This window comes from Chinchilla lanigera, unplaced genomic scaffold, assembly GCF_000276665.1.
Source record: "Chinchilla lanigera isolate Chin_1 unplaced genomic scaffold, ChiLan1.0 scaffold00147, whole genome shotgun sequence".
NCBI lineage: Eukaryota > Metazoa > Chordata > Mammalia > Rodentia > Chinchillidae > Chinchilla > Chinchilla lanigera.
Genome location: NW_004955548.1, coordinates 123608 through 130212, shown reverse-complemented (window position 1 = coordinate 130212; position 6605 = coordinate 123608).

Sequence of the window (6605 nt, the reverse complement as noted above, 5' to 3'; positions counted from 1 at the left end):
AGGGCCGGGCCAAGAGTCATTCTTTCTGCCACACTGATTGTTTCTCAATTCCAAATGGGAACTCATGTGCTCATTGTGCTGTTCCCACAGTTGCCAAAGAAACTAAGGCCTCCTGTTGGGACTCGCAGGGAGTCTGTCATACAGTCCTCTGTCTGCTGCGCAAGGGCCCAGGGTCAGGCACCAGGTGGGACCTCAGTCCTGGCTCCCAACCCACTGTGCTTGGCATAAGCACCTGCCGGGAAAGGGCAAGGTCCTGAGTTCGATCCCAGGCACCGCAAAAAAACCCCCCAAAAACAAAAAAACAAAAACCAACCCACTGTGCTTTCCTGTTTGCGCTTGCCATTCTTTCCAGGCCCTCATGATATTTGGCAGCGTGGAAATGGTACCTGGACCCGAAGCAGCTTGGATCTCAGCCATAGCTGCCTGCCTAGGTTCACCAGTTATTCACAGGCAATAAAAAACCCCACTTTCTCAAGTCAGAGTTCTGGCTGCTTTTGCATCCTTTCCTTTCACCCCACGTTCTTCTACTCTTGAGCCCTTGCTGTCTCTGCTTGCTCCATGGGACAAATGGGGCAACACAAAAACTGATGGGGTCTCTGCTGTGCACTTCAAAACTCACTTAAGTGGCCCCCACACCCATGTTTGTCAGAGTAACGTGGTTCCAAAGGTACCCACATATTATCTTCTAGAACATGTAAGCATATGTTACCTCGCAAGGGACAATTAAGGTTGTAGATGGATTGAAGGGTACTAATCGGTTGAGTTTAACGTAAGATTATGCTGGATTATCGCGGCCAGTGGGATTGCAAGGGTTCAGTAGCACTGGTATGAGAGGGAGGCTGAAAATACAGTGTCCCAGTGAAGCAGCCTGAGAAAAACTAGGCAGGCCATTGTTGACTTTAAATACAAAGGGGAACCTAGGATTCAAGTCAGCTAAAAAGACAAAGAGATTGTTGCCTGAAACCCTGGAAGGAAAACAGCTCTGCTAACCCCTTGGTTTCACTGTAGTGAGAGCTTATCTTTCTGATTGCCAATCTTCAGGACTGTAATTTGTGTCATTTTGAACCTAATATTTATTTTGGGTCTCACCACTCCAGCCACCAATCTCCTTTCCTCTGTTTCACAGGTATGTCTAATTCTTTAACATCATAAACTTCTCTTAATTTTCAAGATTTGAGTACCTTCATACCAAAGTTACTTACTGACAAAGAATTAGTTCTACACAAAGCTGACATATTTTCCTGTTTAGGTCTGATCCGTTTGGTAACTCGCTGTCAATTGAACTAGGAAACATGGTCTTTTACTGGTTAACATTGAACTGAGAATGGCCCTCTTTTAAGATTTTTATTTGTTTTAGCATTATATTTTTGTTAATCAGATTAAGTATTATCATTATTTTTAAGGTTGACCAGTGGATTTTTATGTAACAGAGTTTTAACATTTATTGATTTTTCTACATTACAAACAACTGTTAAGAAATTACACTTGTCAAGTTTTGGCTTTGTGTTAAAGAGAAATATTCCCAATCATCTGAATAGCCTATTAAGTCTCCCTTCCGTTTTCCAAATCTGCGTGTTTGTGGCAGTATGTGCATGGCAGTCCTAGGGATTGACACTAGGGCCTTCATGTTGAACTATATCCCTAGCCCTTTATTTTTTATATTTGAGACAGGATCTGTCTAAGTCACTATATTTCCCCAAGAGGCCTTGAACTTAGAGTCTTGCTGCTCAGCTTCCAGAGTGCTGGGATCACATACTTGTGCCACAGTGTCAGGCTTGATGTTAAGCCAAAACAACGTATTCTAATATACTAAGTACAGAATGTACCTGTCTAATATAAGCCAGACATTATAAAGAGATTTCCTAAAAGTATAGAACAATTCTACTCTTCTTTTTTGGAAAATAAATTTTTCACTAAACTTACATTGTTTATATTTCCATGCAATGGGTCTATTATTTTGAATCTTAAATGGGCCAGGAAATGTTTAAAAGTTTTCTTACTGTTGATTTCTTTTAGGAAAAATATTACTATGTACCACTTAAACTCTCATTGATATACTTTGGAATCTTTTAATTGGGATCCTGAAGTCAAAAATTGCTGCTTTCAGTTATGATTTGTGAACACTACAATGGCTCAACCAAGTATTTTCCTTAAATGAGAGAGTAAATAAAAGACTGACAAAGCTGCTCATCTATATGATGACTACTAGGTACTATTTACTGCCAAAATGGATTCCAAGTCAACAGATTGTAACGGCCATGGTTCTACTCTACAGTGCCATCTGAGTAACCCAGACTTGCCTTTAAAATCTACATTGCAGAAGTAACCCACCAGCATTAATCCTGGAATACAGAAGCAGTTATGGTCACTCACTGTAGGATACCCATCTTTCTTCCCCTAATCCCACTCCATTTCCCACATGTGGTGATGAATGTGCAGACTAGCATGTGCCTTTCCTGTACAACTCACATAATCTCCTGTCCCTCTCACTCACCATACTCATTGACCTATTCTTGTTCATTTAACTTAACTTGCTTCTCAACTGTCCTTCATTTGCTTTGAGAAACCTTTCTGGGTCTTCTGGACTAGGCTGAGCTGAACCCTGTGTATTCTTAAAATGCATTCCTTCTTGTCTACCTGAATTTCAGCACTGTATACTATGGTTTGGACCTTTTATAACTACCCAAAGCCTCCATATCTCTCTTCTTTTTTTACTACATGGTCATGAGGTGATGAGTTTTGTTCTGTTGTGTGCTCCTCACAATGATGTGTTGCCTTACCACAGGCCCAAAAGCAATGAGGCAATTTGATCATATATTTAAATCTCCAAAATTGTGAGCAAAAGTAAACCTTTTGGTAAGTTGATTAACTCAAGTAATATGTTATAGTGATGGAAATCTAATGTGAACTATAGTAATTAAATTCTGAAGTCAAAACCAAATAAGCTATGGTAGGTCTTGTGAATTAACTGATGAAATACACTCAGTGAATATCAACTTTTATTTCAGGCTGGAGATGTTCTGGAAAATATCTCAGCTTGTGTCCATGAGTTCAAATAGGGCACATTTGCAGAACTAGTGGCAAGACCTGACCCACAAATACTTCCAGGTCATATGAAGAGATATTCTCCAAAAAAATTTATCCTAAGAGAAAAAAGAGTCAGAGCAGTCACTTTAGCCCATGAACAATGCCTTGTCATTAGGGAAGCATAGATATTCTATTGGCACCACTGGGATCAGGAATCCTATTTGTGCCATTTCCAATACAAGCTTTCAACTTGTGTCTGTCATAGTAAAGGTAGATTTATAACTAGTTCCAGAAAGAATCTGAATAAATGCTATACCATTCTAGTGTTAATAGAGTTTATAATCTAAAGAGAAGAAAAACATCTTCCTCTTCAACATAGCTTTAAAATTTTACTACTACTTGGCTCTCACAGGAAGATTCTGTGTATAGGTGATGATTGGGAAACTAACAAGGAATAGTTGAAGGGACTTACATGACTAGAAATAAAACTTAGAATGATAAAAGCAACTGGAAGAATCTTTCGAAAAACCAATGACATTCAGGATTTGTGAACTATTCCTTGAGCATTTTTAGAACTATAGAAGTTGCAGAGAGCAGCTAATTAGTTTGCAGTGGAAGAAGTCCTAAATTCCCAATGCTAAACATATTGAAAATTAATGAAATGTCAAAATTATTTTTAAAATAGAAAAATTAAGAAGTCCATATTATCTTTTCTCAGTGTTTCTTATGGGCTAGGCATCACTTCTTGCTTTTTTATGATAGGGCACCAACATCAAGCAAGATGGGAAAAAGAAGTGGACATAGTGTACCTCCTTCTTAAAATCTTTCATCATGAAATACTCACATTATTTTTAGTCACATTCCATTGCCTGGGTTCAGTCATGGTTTATTGAAAATCACGTCCTTTCTCTATGAGATGAGGGTGTCCACATGCAAAATAATAAAGTTGTCATGGCAAGGAATACAAGGGAACATCCTCAACTTTATAAAAGATATCTAGAAAAAAAACCTATAGCTCACATTGTACTCATGGCAAGAAGGTAGAATCTTTCCCATTAAGATCAGGAACAAAGCAAAAATATCCTCTCTCGCTACTGATATTTAACACTGCACTGGAAAGTCTAAGCTAATGCAATATGTTGAGAAAATTAAACAAAAGTCATACTGATTGGGAAGGGAAAAATAAAACTTTTTGCTTGCAGATGACAGAATCATCTATGCAGAAGACCTTAAATAATTGACAATTCCTAGATCTAACAAGTGATTATAGTAAGTTTTGCAGGATATAAATTTAATATGCAAGAGAAATGACTTTCCTAAATATTAGCAATGAACAAGTGGAATCTCTAATCAAAAACCAAATAAAATTCGTATTAGCACCTAAAATGAAATACTTACTAATAAATCTAACAAAATGTGTACGAGATCTATCTGACAAAACTACAAAACTCTGATGAAAGAAAGGGACTAAATAAAGGGAGAAATACTGCAAGTTCATGCATAGAAAGACTCTGCTGTCAAGGTATCAGTTCTTCTAACCTTATTTATAATTTCAATGCAATACCAGTTATAAATTCAGCAAATTATTCCGTGAATGCCAACAAACTGATGCTAAAGTTTGTATAGAGAGGCAAAAGACCCATAATGGCTAACTAAATATTGAAAGAGAAGAACAAAGTTGGAGTACTGGCAATATTTGAAGAGTTAACTGTAAAGCTACAGTACATGATCAAGACGTGGTATTGGCAAAAGGAGAGACAAATACAACAGAACAGAGAGTGTACAAATAGACACACAAGATAATCAACTCATCTTTTTCCTCAGTTCTAGGGATTGAACCTGCAAATGCAAGGCAAACACTCAACCACTGGGCTACATCTCCACCCCTCAGTGTATCTTAGATAATGGCACAAAGGCAATACCACACACACACACGTACTGACATACATACCCTCACACAACTAGACTCAGATCTTATACATTCTTTGAAAATGAATTCAAAATGGATCACAGACATAATGTATAATGCAAAGTTATAACTCCTAGATGATCACATAAAAGAAAATCCAGATGGCATTGTATATGGCAACAAATTTCTAAATATAACACTGAAGCCACCCATAAATTAAAGAATTGATAAGCTGGGCTTCATTAAAATTAAAATTGTTTTTTCTTCAAAAGACACTGTCAAGATAATGAGACAATAAGCCATAAGCCAGGAGAAAATGTTTGTATAACAGATTTGATAGAGAACTACTATCTAAAGTATACAATGAACCCTTAAAACTCAACAGTGTGAATCAAATACCTTAACAGACACATTACAGATGATTGCAGATAACAAATAAGTATATGAAAATATGTTCTACGTCAAATTTAATCAGAGAAACATAAATTTAAACAATAATGAGATACCACTATTTTCCTACTGCAATGGTCAAAATCCAGAGCACTAACAGCACCAAATGCTGGCAAGGATTTGGAGTGACTGGAACTCTTATTTATTATTGATAAAAATGCAGAATGGCACAGTTGCTTTTGAAGAGTTTGACAGTTTCTTCCCAAACTAACACACTCTTAGTATAGAATCCAGGAAAATCACTCCTTAGTATTTGTACAAACAAGTTAAAAACATATCTACCAAAACACCTGTACATGTATGTGTCTACCAGTTTTACTCATAATTGCCAAATACCTAGAAGGAACTAAAATGTCTTTCAGTAGATGATACCTCCAGAAAATGGAATCTAATTAAAAAAATTAACAAATGAGCCAGGAGACCTACTTCCTCCAACGTGGCCCCACTTTCTAATAAGCTCATTCAACTAGGAACTCTATCAGTGCATTAATCAGCACCCTCAGGATCTAATTACTTGTCTGGGCTAACTTCTTAACATTGCTGCACTCAGGATCCAGCCATTGATACATGTGTCTTTGAGGGGTATTTTATATTTAAACCATAAAAAACCACTTTTACAGAAATAAAAAAGATTATAAGAGGGTACTGTGAACCACTGCATGATGACAAATTGGATAAGGGGGATAAAACAGACAAATTCACAGAAACACCCAACCTATCAAGACTGAATAATGATATAATAGGAAAAGTAAATAGAACTATACATAGTAAGGGTATCAAATCATTAACCAAAAACTTCTCAAGAAATAAAAAATAGTGAATGATACTATTTCACTAGTTAACTATGCTAAACATTTAAAAAACTTTTACAGTAACTTTTCTCAAACTCTTTTAAAAACTGGAAGATGGGGCAACACTTCATAACTCATTTCATAATGTCAACATTAACATAGTACCAAAGTCAGACAAAGGTACCAAAAGAACAGAACACTACAGACCAATGCCCTTTTTGAATTTTATTGTAACGTTCCTACAAAATACTAGCAAACCAAATTCAGCAGTTATTTCAAGAATTAAAGCTAGACATGGGGACACATACCTGTAATCCCAGCAGAGGCTGAGGCAGGAGGATTGCTGCTAGTTTGAGGCCAACCTGGGATATATAGTGAGTTTAAGGCCAGCCTTAACTACATAGCAGGACCTTGTCTCAAAAAAATTA